Raw genomic sequence first — 20,269 nt, forward strand, 5'->3', positions numbered from 1 at the left:
TTCTTGGTTTCCCAGGGTCTCATGTACGTATTTACTCAATTCTTCAAACTTTTTGTTATACTTCTCATCCATTTCTATAAAGGTGTTTTTTACATATTGTTTAAGGGACTCTATTGCTTTCATAAAGTCGATTTTTTCCACTTCTTCTGTGTTAGGGTGTTCAAGTCCTTCTGTTGTAAGATCATTGGGTTCTGGTGCTTTCATGTTGTTTTTCAGCTTATTGGGAGAATTTTTGCCTTGGCGCCTGCCCATCTCCTCCTATTGACGATCTCTAATTGGTCTTTTAAAACCAGATCAGGTTTCCCTGCTGGCCAGAGGCTCCTCTTGCAAAATTCCCTCGTTCTGTTTCCTGGCTCCTGCCAGGGGCCAAGATCCCTCTCACCCCTCAGACGGGTCTTCAGGAAAAGAACCAGGTTCCCTGTTTGCCCGGGACCGCGCGAACCAAAGGCCTACCTCTTTGATTTAATTGTCCTGGGGCGATCTGCTCTTGGTGTTGCACTGGTCCCTGTCACCTGCGTTGTCTGCCACTGTGTCAGTACCCGCCGGTCCCGGCCGCTGTGCCAGCTATGTCGCCCGCCGTGCACGTCCGGTTCCGGCCGCCACTGCCGTGCGCCCACAACTGATTCTTATCAAGAAAACTAAATCCTTGGGAGCTGGAGAGATGGCTCAGCTGTTAAGAAGTCTTGCTGTTGGACCCAGAGCACTGATATCAGGTGCTCACAATCACTTGTAACTTGTAGCGCCAGAGGATCTGAGGCCTTCTTTTGACTTCTTTGGGCATCTGCATGCAAATGACACACACACACACACCACACACACACACACATACACACACACACATATACTCAGGTGCACTTACTTACACCTACAATTAAAAACACTTTGAAAAGATAAAACCGAGCCTATTTACCATCATTTCATACCGTCTCACAGAGACGTTCCTAGCCTTTGCTTCAACATTGCTCCTCCCAGTTTTGCACATCAGGGTGTCATTCATTTATCCTGGCCAGCTCTCTCCAGTGTATTCTTGCCTCCCTCTATCTTCTAGACAATGAACTCTTTTCCGGGTTCTGTTTGTCTCTGAGTCCTTCACAACATGTAAAGCAGAGCCATGCACACAGCAGAAGCTTAGTAAATATTTGCATCACTGAATGAATTCTCCTTTGTAATATTTGCTTTAGCGGAGAGTGACAAGAATTAGAACCTGGGTGGGAGCATTTGATGTACTCCCAGTTCATCTAGTTGAAAACTATACACTCCCAAGTGTCGATTTGAAGACGCGCTGCTTTCCTGCCTTACTAATTGGTTAATACCAAGAAGTTGATTGGCTATCCATAGGTGATAGTTAATCTAGAGTGTCAACTTGATGGGATTTAGAGTCACCTAGGAGCCAAAGCTCTGGGTAGGAGGGGTGTCTGTGAGGATGTTTCCAGAGAAATTTGAGAAAGCAACACCAGACTGTATAAAAAAGAAGAGCATCCATTGCTCTTTTTCCTGAGCAGACTCAATGTGACCAGTTGCCTACTATTCCTGTCATCATACCTTCCTCACACGATGTACTTACTTACTGTACCCTCAAACCATGAGTCGACATGAGCCCTTCCTTCTTTTGGTTGATTTTGTTCGCTGTTTTGCCACAGCAACACAACTAAGAGCCAACACTTGTGTCCCCAAACAAAGAGAGCTTTTTGTTTGTTCTTGTTTTTTTTTTTTTTTTTTTTTGGTGGTTGTAGAAATTGAACCCATAGCTTTATACATGCCAAGCAAGCGCTGTGCAGCTGAGCTGCATCGACTTGGGCTCAGTAAGCAGGCATTTAGGCTCGTTCAGCAAAGGGTTCCCCAGCCCCATGTATCGTGTGGTTCTTGGCATTGGTCTGATTTTCTGTCTCACAGCACAGTCCTTTAAGTCATCAGGGGTGCTTGGCTCTTTCTTTCCCTTGGCCTTGAGTAGATTTCTCCAGAGTTGGGAAAACAGCAGTAATCCCTTCTCCCTTCCAGGGAAGGCTTTTGGAAAACAGAGAGCGGGATTGGCACCAGGTGTTGTATTAACTATGACACCAGTTTAGAGTTTGAGCAAATGTTTCCAGAGGGTGAAGTGGTTGTGCGTGTTTTCAAAGAGATTCCCAGGACTATGGACTGTGATGAATTCGGCCTTTGTTTTCATTGTGGCAGATGGTACTCTCTACATGCTGAGATTTATACCTGAATGTTACTTCCATCATGGAGTGAGTTATGCTAAGGTCTGGATTCCTGTTATATTACCCACTGGTCTTAGTGAATGCGTCTGATCATGGGCTCCTCTAGCTCTAAGGAGGTGTAGTTGGTCCTAAGGACCATTAATTTTACTGAACTGATATGTAACTGGCCATATAGTTTAAGATGCAGGAGTCTGCCACTAATTCAATAATAATGAGAATTAAAGGCCCAGCCAGTGTTGAGGTTTCTCCCAAATTCATGCATAGTTAGCTTTATTTCATATGAGAAATAAGTGTAAGCCTTTTCAATTTTGTAGGACCATATCTGCAAGGGTATCTAACTTGTTTTCATTCAGAAACAGAAATGTATAATACCTCTGGGTCCTGATCAACCTGTCTACTTAGCTCTGAAAGCATCTGAAGAGGCGCATTTAGTCAAACCATTAGCACATGCCTACCAGGTAGTCTCAGGGGCTTGGTAATATTGCTATTATCAACCCCTAAGGCAGACCAGCAGGCATCAGAATAAGGGGAAGTGCCTAGGTTAAAGGTTTAGGATATTAGGCCAATTGTCAGTCCCTTGTAATCCTCTAATGTTGATTTGGGCTATCCCCGGTCACACCGAATTTCAGCAGTCAATGGGCCGATAGTCTGGTAATTTCCTATTGCTATGTATTAGGGAGAGGCCAGGTGTCTAAGCATACCAGCAATCCTGCTTGATTTTTGACTGGGAATGATTAACTATCCCCAGGGTCCGTTCCTGTGACATTGAGTCTGATTTTCCAGGGTTTTTTGTTGTTGTTGTTGTTGTTGTTGTTGTTGTTGTTTCCCAAAGACCAAAATCTTTCTTAAGGAATTTTTCAGGAAGCCTTAATTTCACAATCCTATTTTTTTGCAATGGAAACTCCCCTATTCCTGGCAAATAGGAGCTCCAGCCTCGGGGCGTACATAGAATTGTAAACTCAGTATTTCTATCTCAAAAGATAAACGCCCACGTCTTTCCTTTCTCCAACACAACAAGACATTTAAAGTGGGCATTTTAGCAAGCAAAGGTCAAGATGGAGTTGCTGGTCTATAGCCAGATTAGCTATGACCTCCCCTGAATCTCTCTCCCTTAGTTCCCGGGTCCAGGCCTCAGGGTGGTGAGTATTGGACCATAACCCTCTATTCATACCAAACACAAGTCTCAGGAAGAGGCTGAGGTGCAGTGAGTGGAAGGTCCTGGTGCCTGATGAAATCTCAATTTTTATTGGTCTGTAGTCTGGAAGACAGTCCATTTGGTAGTAACATCTGGAAAGTGGCTTCCGTTTTTTGGGTGTGTTGGATCCCTGGTGTAATGGTCAGCTCTCTTCACAGACACAGAAGTGAAGAGAATCACCATGTAGGGTCCTTTCCAAGTTGGTTCCGGTGCCCCTTTGGCTACCTACTGGACCCAGACAGTATCACTGGACTCAAGAAGAAGTCGGTGGTGGTAGACTCGGAGGTCTGCTGGGTCTCTTGGATAATAGCCTGTGTGGAGGACTGAGGGCTTGGGGTGACTTGAGGAAGGGATGGTTAGAGAGGTTTATCAACCACTGGTCTCTGAGCTGGGGAAGCTTTGGAGGAAGTCTTCCAAACATAATCTCTTGGTGTGTAAACCCATCCCTATATGGAGTGCAACAGGCCCAAAGCAAAACAAAGGAAGGCTTATCCACCCTTTGCCGGGTTCTAATGAGAGTTTTACCTACCCAGAATTCTGAGCTCTCTATGCATATTTATTTGTTTATTTATTTATTTACTTACTTACTTACTTGTTTGCTTATTTACATATTCTTTTTACAAGACAGGGTTTCTCTGTGTCAGAGCCCTGGCTGTCCTGGAACATGTTCTGTAGTTCAGGTTGTCCTCGAACTCACAGAGATTTACCTGCCTCTACCCCCAAGTGCTAGGATTAAAGGCATGTGCCGCCAACCCAGCACAATGAGGTTTTCAGTCTATCTAAGTTATGAAGTTTCAAGCTAAGTCTAAAAGCTTTAGCTATTAGTTGAGAAGTTTGGGCTATAAAAGCTGAACCATTGTTGGATCCCATTGCTGGGGGAGGCCAAATGAGGAGACAAGTCCCTGGAGGAACTTTTAAGCTATTGTTTAAGCAGTTTCAGTGGGGAATGCTTCTACCTACCAGAAAAAAAAAGTTGTAAAAATTACCAAGTACTTTTTTATCCTCCCCTGGCAGGCTGGATCTTGGTGAAGTCAGTTTTCCCAGTTTGCCAGGGTGTCAGTCTCTCACCCTGACACCTTCCTGTTTTGGATTTACTTGAGCACAAACCTGCTAAGACATTTGGCTAAGACATCCCTCATTATAGCACACCATGGCTTGAGGAACTCAGAAAGTGTTGTGGCCCCCAGATGAGTAGCCTGGTGAAGGTCAGTTTCCAGAGTCCTACCTGCCGTTTCTGGGAGAATGATCTTTCCCTCTGGTGTCCTCCAAATCTGTGGGTTTGAGCTGTCCATTCCTTCTTTACCGTGCAGTCTCAGGCAGCATCAGGCCATGGTATGTCATCAAAATACTGAATGGCCTCCCCAGTCTTACGGCCGTTAGCTGGACAGCCAGTTTAGCAGCTCAGCAGTGGAGAACAGCAATTTGTAGGGGAAGCCTAATTGCCTCTAGGAGGGACAAGGTCTTTCTAATGTCCCTTTTTCCAATAGTGAGATGTAGCACAGATAATAGAAACCCAGAGACAGATATTGAGGCTCAACCTGAAGATCAGAAAAGCAAAGCAGCCAAGCCACTAGAGAGCTCTTACCTCTACCTCAGACTGAGAATGGGCAGTCCTGTCACTACAGATCCTCAAATTGAGACTGAGTGTGAGAGCTGTCTCCTCCTGTCTTATATTCCTCTCTAGTGCTGGGATTAAAGGCATGCATCACCACCACCCAGCCTCTATGGCCAGTTAGTGTGGCTGTTGGGATTAAAGGTGTGTGCAACCACTGCCTGTCCTGTACAGCTGACTAGTGTGGTTACTTTGCAGTGATCTTCAGGCAAGCTTTATTTATTAAAACACAAATAATAGACCACAATAGTAAGAAGCCCTCATTTTCTATAGGCCTTACCATGGGCATGTTTGCTAGTAAAAGCACAGCAACTGTCCGTGTATATGGTGGTGGGCTTTCCCTTTCCTCATCTGAGAGCCTGGGTCAGATCAATCAGTTCTGCTTTCTGGACTGAGGTACCTGGTTCGAGCCCAGATCATCTCAGGTAAAGTACCAGCTGCAGCTCCCACATACTGGTTCTATCTTTCATCTTCTGACAGTGGTGGATGAGCACCTGTGAGCTGTCATCAGGCAAAAGAGCAGCAGGATTAATGGTGGTGGGTTTCTCAAACCAGACTCGAGGGCGGGCCAGGAGTAGGACCTGGTACTGGGTCACACAGGCATAAGACAGTCGGCATTCTGGTGTTCCTCAGAGGGTCTCAGTGGCACAGGATGCTGTGAGTTCTCCTGATCCACAGCTAGGTTGTTCCTTCTTTTTTCCAACTAAGCTAGCAGCAGCCACCACAGCTCTTAGACAGGTGAGCCATTGCGTGGCTACTGGGTCCTACGGTCTGGACAACTGTGTCACAGGTTGTTTCCAGGACCCCAATGTTTGGGTTAAAATCCATTTTATAATGCCCTTTGTTTCATGGACAAACAGGTGAAAAGGTTTTGAGACCGGAAGTTCTGGGAGCATACACCGGAGTCAGAGCTGTTTTCAAAGCCCAAATGTCTCTTGTTCAGTCTCTTCAGCCCAGGTCAGGGGCTCCGTGCTCCCTTTGTGCTGAGTTATTTCCACAGACTCTCGTGTCCTGAGACAGCAATACCTAACTGCCCCTAGGAACTCCCAACCCTGTCTCTTAGTCTTTGGTGTTAAGATCTGAAGGATGGCAGCAAACCTACTCTTAGACAGGCTCCTTTTGCCTCCCTTCACCTGATAGCCAAGATAGGCAGTCTCTATTGGGCTTTCTTAGCTGACGTTCATTAGCCCAAAGTCTGTAACACTTGGCAACAGTCCCTCAGCGGCCTTTTTATAATCTATTCCCAGGAAACCTCTGATAGGTCAGGAGGTCAGCATTTAGTGTCTCATCAAGCAACTGGATAATTGTTAAATCACTGGGGCAACCTGGTTCTTGGAAGTTGCCTACTGTAACCTCCCTGTGGGTCTGTCCATTTAAAAGCAAAGATGGATTGACTGATCTCTGCCAGTGGTGGGGGAGGGGGGAGTAGGGGTGGGCGAAGAATGCATCTTTCAAGTCCAAGACTGTGTAAAACTGTTTCTCTGGAGGAATCAGACTCGTGAGAATCAGAGGTTCCAGGCTTCTTCCCAGGCAGGACAGGCATCTTCTAGGGTGACTGGGAGGTCACCAGGATGACTGTGTCTCCAAGGCACATAATATGGAGGCAATTTCTCTTTGTTTCCAAGATCATTGGGTTACTGCTTAAATCTGGATGGGGGTTAGCTGAACTGATTAGCTGAAGAATTATAGGGACCTGGCGTTGGGTCAGTCCTGGAAGGATAGTTTCTGCCCATACCCTCGGGAAACTTTGTTGTTCATTTGAGAGACAGTCCAACTGTATCTTTTGGATGGAGGCAGAACTTTTAGCTGGAAGATATTCTTCTGACAGAGGGGAGACATGACAATTGTACTGGGCATCTGTAAGTCTGTGTCATCATCAGAGAAGGTGACAGGGTTTTCAGTTTATGCAAAAAGTCTCCCAATCAATTCCCTGTTCTTAAACATCTTTTGAGCTACCTCTGGCAACTGGGATCTACTTAGACCTTTACATTTTTCAAACTTTTTAATATCTGGGGCCAAATGAGTGACAAAGGAAATTTTTTAAGCAGCTATCTGTTAATCCTTCTACAAAGCACCTTGCAAAAATTGTCTAAAGTCTCCGTGGTCAGTGTTGAACAGAAGAAAAAAAATCCATTTTACCCAGACTGCTGTGTTGTCCAGCAAGTGATTCCTCCTATCTAGCCTGGGGATAGCTCTTCTACTTTTTTCAGAGAATGACAGGTTCTGAGGTTTTCAATTATATGGATCATTGGTTGAAATGAAGACATAAGTCATGAAAGGAGTGGAGCGTCCTCTTTTCCCTTTCCCTGGGGTCCCTAAGAGCAGGCAGAGGAGCTGAGGGAATGCTCACCCCAGAGGGACTATTCCCCTTTTCTTGTGTACATTCCACTTACACGGCCCGGGTCCCTGGATGAGTAGCCTGCTCCCCCCCCCCCCCCCCCCCCCCCCCCCCCCCCCCCCCCCCCCCCGCCACACACACACACACAGACATTGAGGTAGGTAGCCATGTCTGTGAGCATCAGTGAAGTAACTAAACAAGCTACAGCTCTAGAGTGAGACAGGCAGGGTTTATTGGTTTTGTTTGGTTGGTTTTGGGGTTTGGGTTTTGTTTGTTTGTTTTTTGTTGTTTGTTTCTCTGGGTGACCTGGCAAAGCCAAAAGGATTTGGATCCCCAACAAGAGGGGGTACAGGTCTTAAGTTATGAGGGAGAGTCTCACACCAAAGAAAACCACTCGTTAACAGAGGGAAACAGAAGTAAAAGAAACACATAGGAAGACACACATGTACACATGCACATACACAGACACACACACACACACAGAGAAAGAAACACAGTAAAGACATCCAGAGGTGGCCACCACACATTCATATACCTGAACAAGGGGAATCCAGGGACATCTCACACGGATCCCAGACACTAGATCACTGGCTGCGTCCTGCCTCTCCTGTGTCCAAACATAAGGTGCCTTAACCAGACTTTCCTCCAGAGGTGACAGACCAGGCAACTTTCTATTTCATTTCCTTTAGGGTGGAGGTGTCAGATTCCTCCAAAGTGCTGGGCAACAATTGATCAATGGGAGACTTGGGGATCCGGAACTCAGGTTGTGCAACCCCTAGGAGCTCCATGGCCACTGCACTCCTGAGAGTCCTGGTATCTCAAGGTCAGGTCTCTGGGTATCTCAGTGGAGTCCCCAGATATATTGTGAGATATCCACCAGATAAGACTGCTGGGACATGGATTTCGGTCAATAGAGAGTCTTTACTATTATGCCAGCAACCACCCTGGGTGTACAGGATCCCAGGGTCACACTGAGCATTTCCCAGGGCTCAAAACCTAAGCCCAGAGCACAAAAGCCATGGACATACTTCAGTTAACAAGAATAGTCAGCCAGAAGCAGAGCTACAGAAACCAAAAGCAAGGTTGTTACAGTTAGAGACTTTCCCAGGACTATGAATTTTGTGGATTAGGCCCTTGTTTTCATTTTGGCAGGTGGTGCTGTCTTCATGCTGAGTTTTATAGCCTGAATGTTTGATGTGGGATGCTGATCTGTATGCTATGAATATGTTTTATTACCATTGGTTATAAAGAATTATAAATAAGGAATCTGTTTTGGCCAATAGCCAGGCAAAATAGAGCCAGGCAGGACATTCAAGAAAAGACAAAGGGAAAAAGGAAGATGGAGTCAGAGAGACACCAGCAGCAGTCGCCAAGGAAGCGAGACATATAGACTAATAGAAATGGGTTAATTTATATGTAGAGGTAGTCAGTAAGAAGCCTGAACCATTGGCCAAACAGTTTGTAATGAATATCAAGCCTCGGAGTGGTTAATCAGGAACTGGTGGGCAGGAGAGAAACATCCAGGCACAAATGGCGCCAATGCGAGGCATGTACATCCACATACAGCCTAAAACAGCCTAAAAAACAGTGGCTTTCCTTAGTTGCAGAGAAAGATCCCATAACCCCTTCCTTCTATTCTTGACTCTAAAGCCAGAACCATGGCCATGGCAACAGTTATAAATACTGTTGCCTGCAAGGTGTCAGGCTCTCAGCATCTTCTCCAGCACCATGTCGGCTCTCAGCATCTTCTCCAGCACCATGTCGGCATGTGTGCCGCCATACTCCCCAACATGATGATAATGTACTGAACCTCTGAAACTATAAGCAAGCCACCACAATTAAATATTTTCCTTTGTAACAGTTGCCATGGCCATGGTGTTTCTTTAAAGCAATAAAAACCCTAAGACAGTACCAATGTCCAACTTCCTATTTAAAAAAAAAAGGTCAGGCTTATCACAACAATACAACAATATAACAATTGGTCCCTGACACCAATTCTGTCTTAGTTGGGGTTTCTATTGCTGTGAAGACACTATGATCAAGGCAACTCTTATAAAGGAAAACATTTAATTGGAGCCACTTACAGTTACAGAGGTTTAGTCCATTATCATCATGGTGGAACATGGTGGCGTGCAGACAGACATGGTACTGGAGAAGCAGCTGAGAGCTCTACATCTTGATCTGTGGGCAACAGAAAATGAAATGTGTGTCACTCTGAGCAAAAACCCCTTAAGCCCCACCCCACAGTGACACACTGACTCCAACAAGGTCACACCTACTCTAACAAAGCCTTACCTCCTAATAGTGCCACTTCCTATGAGCTTATGGGGGCCAGTAACATTCAAATGACCACAGTGGTACCCTAAAGAGACTCCAGAAGTCCCTAATACCCAGATCTCCAAAGCCAATCATGTTTCTGTTTCATTTTTACTTTTTTTCTGACAGTGTTGAGGGTATAACACAAAGCCCTGTATATAATTAAAAAAAAAAAAAAAAAAAAGCTCCCACCATTGAGCTATCTACACCCTGGCTCCCTCCCTATTCTTCTGGATCTTAGTCTATCAGAAGTGGATTGTGGGCCAGCGCCAACCTAGCTTACCTGGCCACAGAGAGACTCTCTTCTCAAAGGAGGTAGAGAGGGTTCCTGAAGATGATGCCTTCTATTTGCTCCTACTGATACATATAACATATACTGAAACTCCTGGGTACACACACCACACTACCAAAATTACCATGAAAACAGATGCTATTCTAGTCTAGTTAAACACTTGACCCCCCCAAGTATTGGAACTGGAGGACATTCTCTTGTTAATTAAAAAAACAAAAGACACTTGCAAGTTTGAGAATGATTTTAAAAGGCAGAGCAGCATCCTTGGCCTCTGTATGAAACTTAAAGCACTGAGCACTGGAAATGCACATCCCTGGCACTCGACCTGGAGCTCCTCTGCAGCAAGACATGCAGACAGTTGGATTCTGACTTCTCCTGGATGAGAAGACGTGCCAGTGCATATAACTTAACACCCTGCTTTTGTCTGTAAGAAACCCACTCTACTTGCCAGTTTTGAAGCAGATCCTGCTTCTGGATGTTGACTCTATTTTCTGTAGCCAGCTGTTGCTATTTAAAGGCTGCCTAGACGTGGCTTCCACAGTGAATCATCAAGGCAGAGGTTTTGTTTCATCCTCACCAGGAAAACTCACCTGGAAAGAGAAGTATCTGTCTGCTGTTTCTATAGTCTATTTCCAGCACATTTGTCAGGAGCCATTTCCCCCCAAAATTATTGCAGGAACCATTACCCTGAGGAGTTTGCAGAGAGCTCCACACCCTAACAGTATTTAGAACTGTTTTATTGGCAGAGCCTATCCCACACCCAATTATCTGTTAATAGAGAGCTATCTGTTAGCGGAACCCGCCCCACATTCCAAACTATCTAGAGAACTAGGTGTGTCAACTTGCCACTTCCTGACAGAGGAATCGTGACCTGACCAATTGTAACCTTCTGGCCGACAACCTCGTGACTGTCTTGGACCACGCTGCAAGATCCCTTCCTGCCCTGGTCATGTCTCTGCCCCCCCCCCCCAAATTCCTCATCCAGGGGCTATATAAGCTGTAACCACGACTCTAATAAAGGGAGGCTTTGACAAACCTAGCTTGGCCTTCTTCCTCTCTCCCGCCCACGTCTTTCAGATTGCGCCTCTCCAGGACCCTGGAATTACTGACCTGCCAGGCGGGTTACAACCCCTAGACTAATTAACCCGCCGAGGCGGTCTACACACATTGAGATAGAACCCACAGAACCAGCTTCTTACGTGGTACCAGGACCCAGAAAAGATTAAACCTAGTGCCACCCAGTACCATAACCATGCCCTTTGAATTTTTACCTTAAGTTCTTGAAGGAGTAGGAAGAGTCCTAGGGATCCTCAGTGTATTAGCTAGTTTTCTGTTGCTGTGTTAAAACACCATGACCAGAAGCAGTGTAGAGAAAGAAGAGTTATTTTGACTTTTAGTTCCAGATGAATAAGAGTCCATCATGGTGCAGGGGCATGGCATCAGGAGGTAGGCACAGAAACAAGAGGGGGAAGAGATCACCTGTTCAACACCAGCTCAAAGCAGAGAGATTGAAATGAAAGCAGAGTGAGGCTATGAACTCTCCAAGCCAGCCCCCCCCCCCGCCCCCGCCTGCCCCCACCCGCCCAATGATGTACATCCTCCAGCAAGGCCACACCACTTCATAAACTCCACAGGCTCACCGACAAGTGGAGACCAAGTGTTCAAATACTTGAGACCATGGAAAACACTTTCATTCAAGCCATCACACCCCCAAATCATCATCATGATGAATAACCAGTTAGTCATCAATTCCTGCAGGAAGGGCCATGGCTAAGTGTTCTGTGCGGTCTATTGAATTCTCTCACCATTTAAGACTATATTTCCCAGATGAATAAGCTAGGTCTAGAAGGTAGGTAACTTACCCTTGTTCCGTGGCCAGCAACTTGTGCTGAGATTTAGACCCCAATCATCTGGCTACAGAGCCCACATGTTCAATCACCATCAACCCCTAAGATAAGTGATCCCACAGAAAACAATAGCTTCATTTTGCTGGTGGACTGCCACATAACATATAAGATTCCCAGTTCCATTGGAATTTCAATCACATAGAGAATATTTTTTGGTATATGTCAGTAACACTATATGAGACACCTAATACCCAAAATGCAGCTGTTGGACTGGAGATGTGGCTCAGTTGGTAGAATAGTTGCCTGGCAACACACAAAGAACAGCAGCACTAAGCTTGATGGCACAGGCCAATAATGCCAGCCCTCAGGAAATAGAAACAAGGAGGATCAGAAATTCAAGTTGAAGGCCAGCCTTGGCTACACAGAAAGTCAGAGGCTATCTTGGACTGCATGAGACATCTCAAAAGGAAAAAAAAAAAACACTTATCTAAATCACAATGTCACTAGACCCAATACATATTTTTATTTATTAAATTTTGAATTTATATCTGGTAAGACTCAAACCTACAACCAGAAAACTAGTAAAATCATTAGGCCAGAGGATTAACAGTACCAGATCTGGAAACTTCTGCACAAATATATGTACAGATCACTTCAGAATCTTGGGTGGGTGGTGGGATGAATTTTAGAAAATTCTATGGGAATTAGGAACTAACACAGTTACCACACAGGTGTATATTGGATTTTATGAATGAGTCGGAGAAGGCAGAACCTCAACTCTCAGATCCAAGACAAACTCCAAGTGGAGCTTCCCTAGCTGTGTGACCTCCTTGCCATGACTCCCCTTTGATGAACCTCACTGATCAAGGCTTGCTGCTTAATCACAGACCCCGGAGACAGAAATCAATAGAAGGAAATTCTATTATTCAAAACTGGTCCCAAAAAGAATGCCTCAAATCTCCCCACTGGTGCATTAAGGAACAAAGGCATTTTCTGGCAAAGGGTGGGGAGGGTGTGCACACCTGGGGTAGGGTTTCATATTCCATGGATTGTGCCTTTTTCCCGCTCCCCTGGCAACCCCAGCCCAATGGAATTATTCCCATGCATGGTTAACTCTAATCCTAGAAAGGGTTTCTCCTCAGCACTAAGGGCTAGTGGGAGGGAGAAGGCTGAGGGAAGAGATCCCAGTTTCAAATGAATATCTGCTGCAGAACCTCTCCTGAGTCTCACTGAGTTACTAGAGAAGATGGAGCCAAGGCAGGAGTGGCCTTGTTCAGCAGACTGTGTGAATGTTATCCTTACAAGCTGGTGCCAACACTCAAAAGACAGCAGAACTACAGTCACAACGGAGCTCTGGCATCACAGACACCTTACTTTCTTTCTGTATAAGTGAGAAAAATTACAACAAATAACTGCAGTACTTGTGAAAGACCTGGATAAATCCAGCCCCCCTCCCACCCCCAGCAGGAAGAAAATAGCCAAAAAAAATCTAAGCAGGAAGAGAAGAATCAGGAGTCTAGGATTAGCCGGTTCAGTGACTGTGTTTCAGGAACTAGCTGAAGATAAAGTTAGATTATAATCTTGAGAATAATCTTGAGAAACAGGGAGTTTCCCCCATGTGATTATCATTGGTATTATTGGAATACTGTGTTTTAGGAACTAGTTGATTATGACCTTGGGAGTGGTCTTGAGAGGCAGGGAGTTGCCCCCTTGTGCTCACCACTGGTATTTTCAGAATTTTTTGTGACACCCTCTCTGCCCCTTTCGGGTCATTGGCCTGTGGTTTCTTCCCTTAAAAATCGCTTCTCCTGCGTGGGTTATGAGTCTCGGTCCTAGTGCACTGGTTCCCATCTCATCTCATCGAGTCAAACTCTTCCCCTGCATGGGTTATGAGTCTCGGTCCCAGTGCACTGGTTCCCATCTCATCTCATTGATTAAAGCCTTGTGTGATTGCTGCAAAAACAGTCTCTCATGAGTTACTGGGGAGGTCGTGTTATCCCGAGACTTGAGTGAGAGTCTCCCCACACCGGGGTTCTTTCACTTGATCTGAGATTAAGTTGAATTTGTGTGAAAGTGCTTAAAATGACACTTCAGATTTATAAGAAACACTAAATGAATGCTGTTATGCCCAAATCTGCAAGGTCCCCGCATAAGCCAACAAGAAAACCTTGGTGCTGGAATTGAAGGTGTGCACCAGTGCACCCAGCCCAGATTTTAAACATACACATTGCATATGCAGATCTTATGATTTCGAGAAAAGCCTTTTTAATTCTTGATGTGGGAGTGATTTCTTATTAATAAAGAAACTGCCTTGGCCCATTTTATTGGATAGAAAATTAGGTAGGCGGAGTAGACAGAGGAGAATGCTGGAAAAAAGAAGCTGTGTGAGGAGTCGCCATGGTTCTCCCGTTCCAGACAGACGCAGGTTAAGATCCTCCCTGGTAAGCCAGCTCGTGGGCTACACAGAATATTAGAAATGGGTTAGAACAATATGTAAGAGCTAGCCATAAGGAACTGGAACTATCCGGGCCAGGCAGTGTTTGAAAGAATACAGTTTCCGTGTAATTATTTCTGGGTATAAGCTAGCCATGCGGGCGGCCGGGTGCCGGGGACGCAGCCCTGCCGCTCCTATTTCAACAGATGGCGCCCAGACGTGATGGGCTAAATCCACTTAAAAACCTGAGAGGGCTTAAAAAGAAGGGAAACAGAGTTTAACACAGAGTTTTGCTCTCTGTTGGTGGCGTGCCATAAAGAGATTTCCTGATTCAGCAATAGCAGCAGAAAAAAAGCTGTGTCATTTTAAAGCGCGGCTTCATAGGGCTGTACTGCCAGCGTGAACTCTGGCTTTAAAGCATTTCAAGGCTTTTATGGGACTGGATGTTTGTGTTCCCGCTTGGGATCGGAGGAGAGTGCTCTGAGACCGTGCAGATGGCTCAGCGCTCCCCGCCTGCACCTGGGCAGAAGGCAGAATCAGGCTTAGGCAGGCGGAAGAGCATGGCGGATTCCTGCCGCCATACAGAGACGCGTTTTCAGACTGCGCAGTGCTCTGCGTGTCAGATTTGGCTGTAACTTGGATGAAAAGAGTTTCTGTGCTGCACACTCAGTCTCAGAATTAAACTGCTGATTGCGGCTCCAATGTGAACTGCTGTGTGCCTGGAACTGTGCTCAGCTCAGAAGCACCAAATGACTCTGAGGCAGGAGCGGCTGCTCCATGCTGAACTGTGCTGATCTCAGGCAGGAACTACCGTAATTACCTTAAAACCGTGCAGTTAAGGTTTAGACTGGGCAGGACACAGGCAGTACCGTATTACCTGTACATGGTGCAACTTAAGTTTTTAAGAAATGCTTAACATTTTAAGAAATGCTCCTGGATAGTAAAAAAATTACAGATTCACAATAAAACAGATTCAGACACTGTTGGATGAATGTACGTAGGCTTGGGAGAGAGAAGAAAAAGAATATAAAGAATAAAGTTAATGTCTTAAAAAGAAAAAGGGTAAAGTCTTTAAAGAGACAGAGTACAGAAGTACAGATAGTTATAGATTAAGAGAAATAAAGAAAAATAAGCCACGTAAAAATGGAAAATTCACAGAGAGTCTGGATTATGTACATTGTGTTTTCTTTAAAATTTTTGACTGTGAAGGAGCTAAGTACAGAGAGACATTTCATTATATGGGCTGCCAAGCTAAACCAAAATGGATATCATGAGGGTATTATGATTTCAGAATTTGGGTCTAAGGATATGATGCTTTGGAGAGGGTCTTCTTTTGTTTTTGCAGAGGATGAGACCCTGTGGATTGCATCTATTCCGATTTGGTATGATAGACCACGCCCTCCTGAAAGGTTGCTGTGAACACCCTCAAAAAATTGCTTCGCTCAATTGCCAACTGAGATGAAACTAGCACACAGGTTATATCATGAACAACCTAATTAACGACGCCCCTATTCAGCAGGAAGCAGTTTGTAGAGAAAAAACTACGCCCATGTTCCCAAATATTGTTTATAAATGTTCTTTTACATTTAAAGGGGGATATGATATAGATATGAATAATTTGCATTGGTATGGATTTTAAGGTCAATTTTGTTATATGTATATGTATTTTTGATCTTGATTAAGGTATTGTGATTGTGTAGTTCATTTAAAAATGTAATGTATAATTAGGAAATATAGGTTGTTAATGGATAATCATCGCTAATAGTTAAGCTTGTAGTCATGTTAGTTAGATTTTCTAGATATATAGAGAGATATTTTAGTTAGATAGGCATTCTTCATATCTTTCAAAGGCTGCAGAATATGGCATTTAAGATATTTTAATAACTTAGGGTTTTTCATGACAATGAGACACATTTGCTCCTGGCAGCACCAATCTATTTCAAGAGGAAGATGGGCATCGAAGAGAATCCTTATGGAGTTTGATAGCCATTTGGGCAAGAAACTGCTCTTGCCTGGACTGTTGCATAAACTGGACACAGAGAACCCGCAGAGAGAGGACTGCTGAACTTGCCTAAAGGTGAGATGACCTTTTGGGGTTCCTGCTTCATGAAAGAGTCTGTGAGACATTCTGCAGGACACAGCAAAAAGTGACTGAACTGTCTTTGGAATTTCTTGCTTGATGAGAATGTCTGCTGGATACTATGGGCCTGTAGGCCGAAGATGGATGCCCCAACGGTACAGAGGAACTTTGGGTGACTGTCCAGGCAGCGAGATGTCTCTGTCATTTCTAGAGTTTTCTTATTTCTTGTTTGATAGGTAATATTATATCCTTCTGGAGTCTTTGATGGAGTTGAAGAATGGTTAGTTATAGTTTTCCTTAGTTATGATAAGAGATAAAATAGATATAAATATTGTAACTGTAATTCTTACTTGATAACTGTTTTGTTATATGTAATTTTACTATGTTAAAGTTAAAGCCTTTCTTTTTTGTTTAAACAGAAAAAGGGGAAATGATGTGGGAGTGATTTCTTATTAATAAAGAAACTGCCTTGGCCCATTTTATTGGATAGAAAATTAGGTAGGCGGAGTAGACAGAGGAGAATGCTGGGAAAAAGAAGCTGTGTGAGGAGTCGCCATGGTTCTCCCGCTCCAGACAGACGCAGGTTAAGATCCTCCCTGGTAAGCCAGCTCGTGGGCTACACAGAATATTAGAAATGGGTTAGAACAATATGTAAGAGCTAGCCATAAGGAACTGGAACTATCCGGGCCAGGCAGTGTTTGAAAGAATACAGTTTCCGTGTAATTATTTCTGGGTATAAGCTAGCCATGCGGGCGGCCGGGTGCTGGGGACGCAGCCCTGTCGCTCCTATTTCAACAGATGGCGCCCAACGTGGGGTTTCTATGGCAACATAAGTTCATTAATGGCAAAAAGCCCAGTGTAGGGATTACTGTGAAAGAGCCTTCTCATTCCTACCTTCAGCCTCACCCCATGACAAGGCACAGGAGAGAGGACATTCTAGACTCCTTAATGAAGGGTCCAGGTAAACAGCAGCTCCTACAGTCAGGATCAGGGCTTGGGCTTGGCCAAAGCCTTCTGCCACCTAGTGGTTGTTCAAGGACTTGCTTCTAGTTTCCCTTTTCCTCCATTACACTTTTCAGTTGTTCACCCAAGTAAATGTCTTCCCAGCACCCAGTGCTGTCAAGCACTTTGATGAATCACTTTGAATGATCTTTCCGGCATACAACAGGGGTATAAGTCAGAATCAGTTGGGAAGGAAGGAGGTATTTCAAAAGATACTTCTCTAGGGGGTCCAATCACAAAAGGTCATAGCTAGGAAGTCTACGCTAGATTCTCAGGAGATAAGTACACTTTAAAAACTCCAAAGATATCTGAGTGTGATGGTGCACGCTTGTAATCTAGATAAGGAGGCAGGAGGATCGCTGCAAATCTGAGAATAGCCTTGGTTTATACAGCAAATTCCCAGCCATCTCGGGCTGCTCAGTGAGAGCTGTCTCCAAAATAAAACAAACAAAACCCAGCTACAGACTCCATAGATATTCCCTAGGTGCTGCCTAAATACCGATATGAAACACAACATGAAGTTGTGGCACCAGAAGATTCATAACCCACTTCTCTAAGTGTGCATGGCCGGCCTTGGCTTAATATTTAGTTTCCAAACTGCTTTCACATCTGCTATTGCTTTTAGCCTTTTTTTGCAACCACATGCAAACGTAATCTTCACTGTGCAGACCAGGACTAGAGACTCTCCCAAGGTCGTGTTCATTCTTTAGGACAGAAAACTAATTCAGTGTTAAAACTGTGCCTCAAATCTAGGCTGTGACCAATTCCAAATCCCATCATTTCCTGCTTTCTTGGGCTGACCCTGGCCTGGGTCAGCCGTGAAAGGGTCACACATTTAAAATATTTGCTTAATAAATATTTTAAGAACTATAGTTCTCAAAGCAAGGAGAAGGGACAGTTTTGGGGGTAAGTGTCACAAGCCATTTCCCCCCTAAAAATCATTACAGGAACCATCACCCTGGGGAGTCTGCAGAGAACCCCACACCCATAATTATGTTCTATTGAGAGAACCTGCCCCACACTCAATTAACTTATCTGTTAGCGGAATGAGCCTCACATTCCAGCTATCCAGGGAACTAGGTGTGGCAACTAGTGACTTCTTGGCCTACCTGTCCGAACATACGTACCGGGACCACGCGGCGAGATCCTGTGCCCTGCCCACAAAGTCCTCATCCAGGGTCTATATAAGCAGCAACCATGATCCTAATAAGGGAGGCTTTGACAAATCTGCTTAGCCTCCTTCTTCTGTCCTAGCTCATTCCCTTCCAGGTAGTGCCCCTCCGAGACCCTGGAATAACTGATTGCAGGGTGGGTTACAAACCCCTAGACTGAGTAACCCACCCAACGCAATCGACAGCGACAGGTAAGTACACTTCAGTTCTGAGTCTTCAAGATCCCCAGTGCCCTTTGGAATTCTTCACACTTCTCTGTTTTGGTTCATGTTGCCTTTTTACACTATTCAGCCTCAACCTCCCTCACAGCTGCCAGGAGTGTGCTGGGTTTGCTGGCAAACCAGCTCTCTGGATAGAAAGAAAAAAGGAAGGAAGGAAGGAAGGAAGGAAGGAAGGAAGGAAGGAAGGAAGGAAGGAAGGAAGGAAGTTGCTGCAGGTGGAAGGAGAGAGACTACAGTTGGTTGTTTCTATTCTTTTCTCTGGGGGACCCACCACCCAGCTTCCAAATAAGTCACAAGGAGACTTACTCTTAATTATGAACACCCAGCCTTAGTTTGGTTTGTTTCTTGCCATATTTTCCTAAATTATCCCATCTTCCTTCTGCTTCTGGATTTTTTTAAAATATTTATTTATTATGTATACAACATTCTGTCTGTGTGTATGCTTGCAGGCCAGAAGAGGACACCAGACCTCATTACAGATGGTTGTGAGCCACCATGTGGTTGCTGGGAATTGTACTCAGGACCTTTGGAAGAGCAAGCAATGCTCTTAATCTCTGAGCCATCTCATCCAGCCCTGCCTCTGGATTTTTTCTTTTTTTTCCTTTTTTTTTTTTCTTTTCGTTCAAGACAGGGTTTCTCTGTAGTTTTGGAGCCTGTCCTGGAACTAGCTCTTGTAGACCAGGCTGGCCTTGAACTCACAGAGATAGGCCTGTCTCTGCCTCCTGAGTGCTGGGATTAAAGGCATGAGCCACTACTGCTCAACTTGCCTCTGGACTTTCATCTTTCCCTATTCTATATGTCTTTTTTTCTTTCTTACTCTGTGGCTTGCTGTGTAGCTGGGTGGCTGGCCCCATAGTGTCCTCTCTCCTCCTTTTACTCCTTTTTTTCTCTCTCCTTCTTTTCTCTCTCTCCTTCTATTTATTCTCTCTGTCTGGCAGTGCCGCCTAACCCTCTCCTGCTCTTTATTAGACCAATCAGGTGTTTTAGACAGGCACAGTAACACAGCTTCAACAGAGTTAAACAAATGCAACATAAAAGAATGCAACACATCTTTGCATCATTAAACAAATGTTCCACAGCATAAAAAAAAAACGTAACACATCTTCAACTAATGTTCTACAACAGGAGGGAGAAGGCCTGATGCTGATGCTGCTAATTTGTATGATGTAAAAAGTCCTATGTTGGTAAGTTTCTTGTCAATAATGGACTATGAGTTTACAAAATCCCCAAACACTTAAGTATTTGGTATTTTGGGGCCAGTAAGATGGTTAGTGAGTAAAAGCCCTTGCCAAAAAACAATCCTGATGACCTGAGTTGTCTGGTTGATCCCTGGAACCCACCGTAGAAGGAGAGAACTGACTCCCAAAAGTGGTCCTCTGACTTCCACACACATACTGTGGAACACAAATGCCTGTGTGCGCGCACACACACAGACACACACACGCTATACGCTAATAATAAAATAGTGATTTTAAAGGCTTGGATATTTGTGTTGGTTTTAGATTTTGTTGTTTTGTTTTTTAACAAGGTGTTGAGATGCACCTCAGGCCTGTATATGGGAG

This window comes from Alexandromys fortis, unplaced genomic scaffold (assembly GCF_014885135.2).
Source record: "Alexandromys fortis isolate MF-2015 unplaced genomic scaffold, M_Fortis_MF-2015_v1.1 scaffold_1, whole genome shotgun sequence".
Classification (NCBI taxonomy): Eukaryota; Metazoa; Chordata; class Mammalia; order Rodentia; family Cricetidae; genus Alexandromys; species Alexandromys fortis.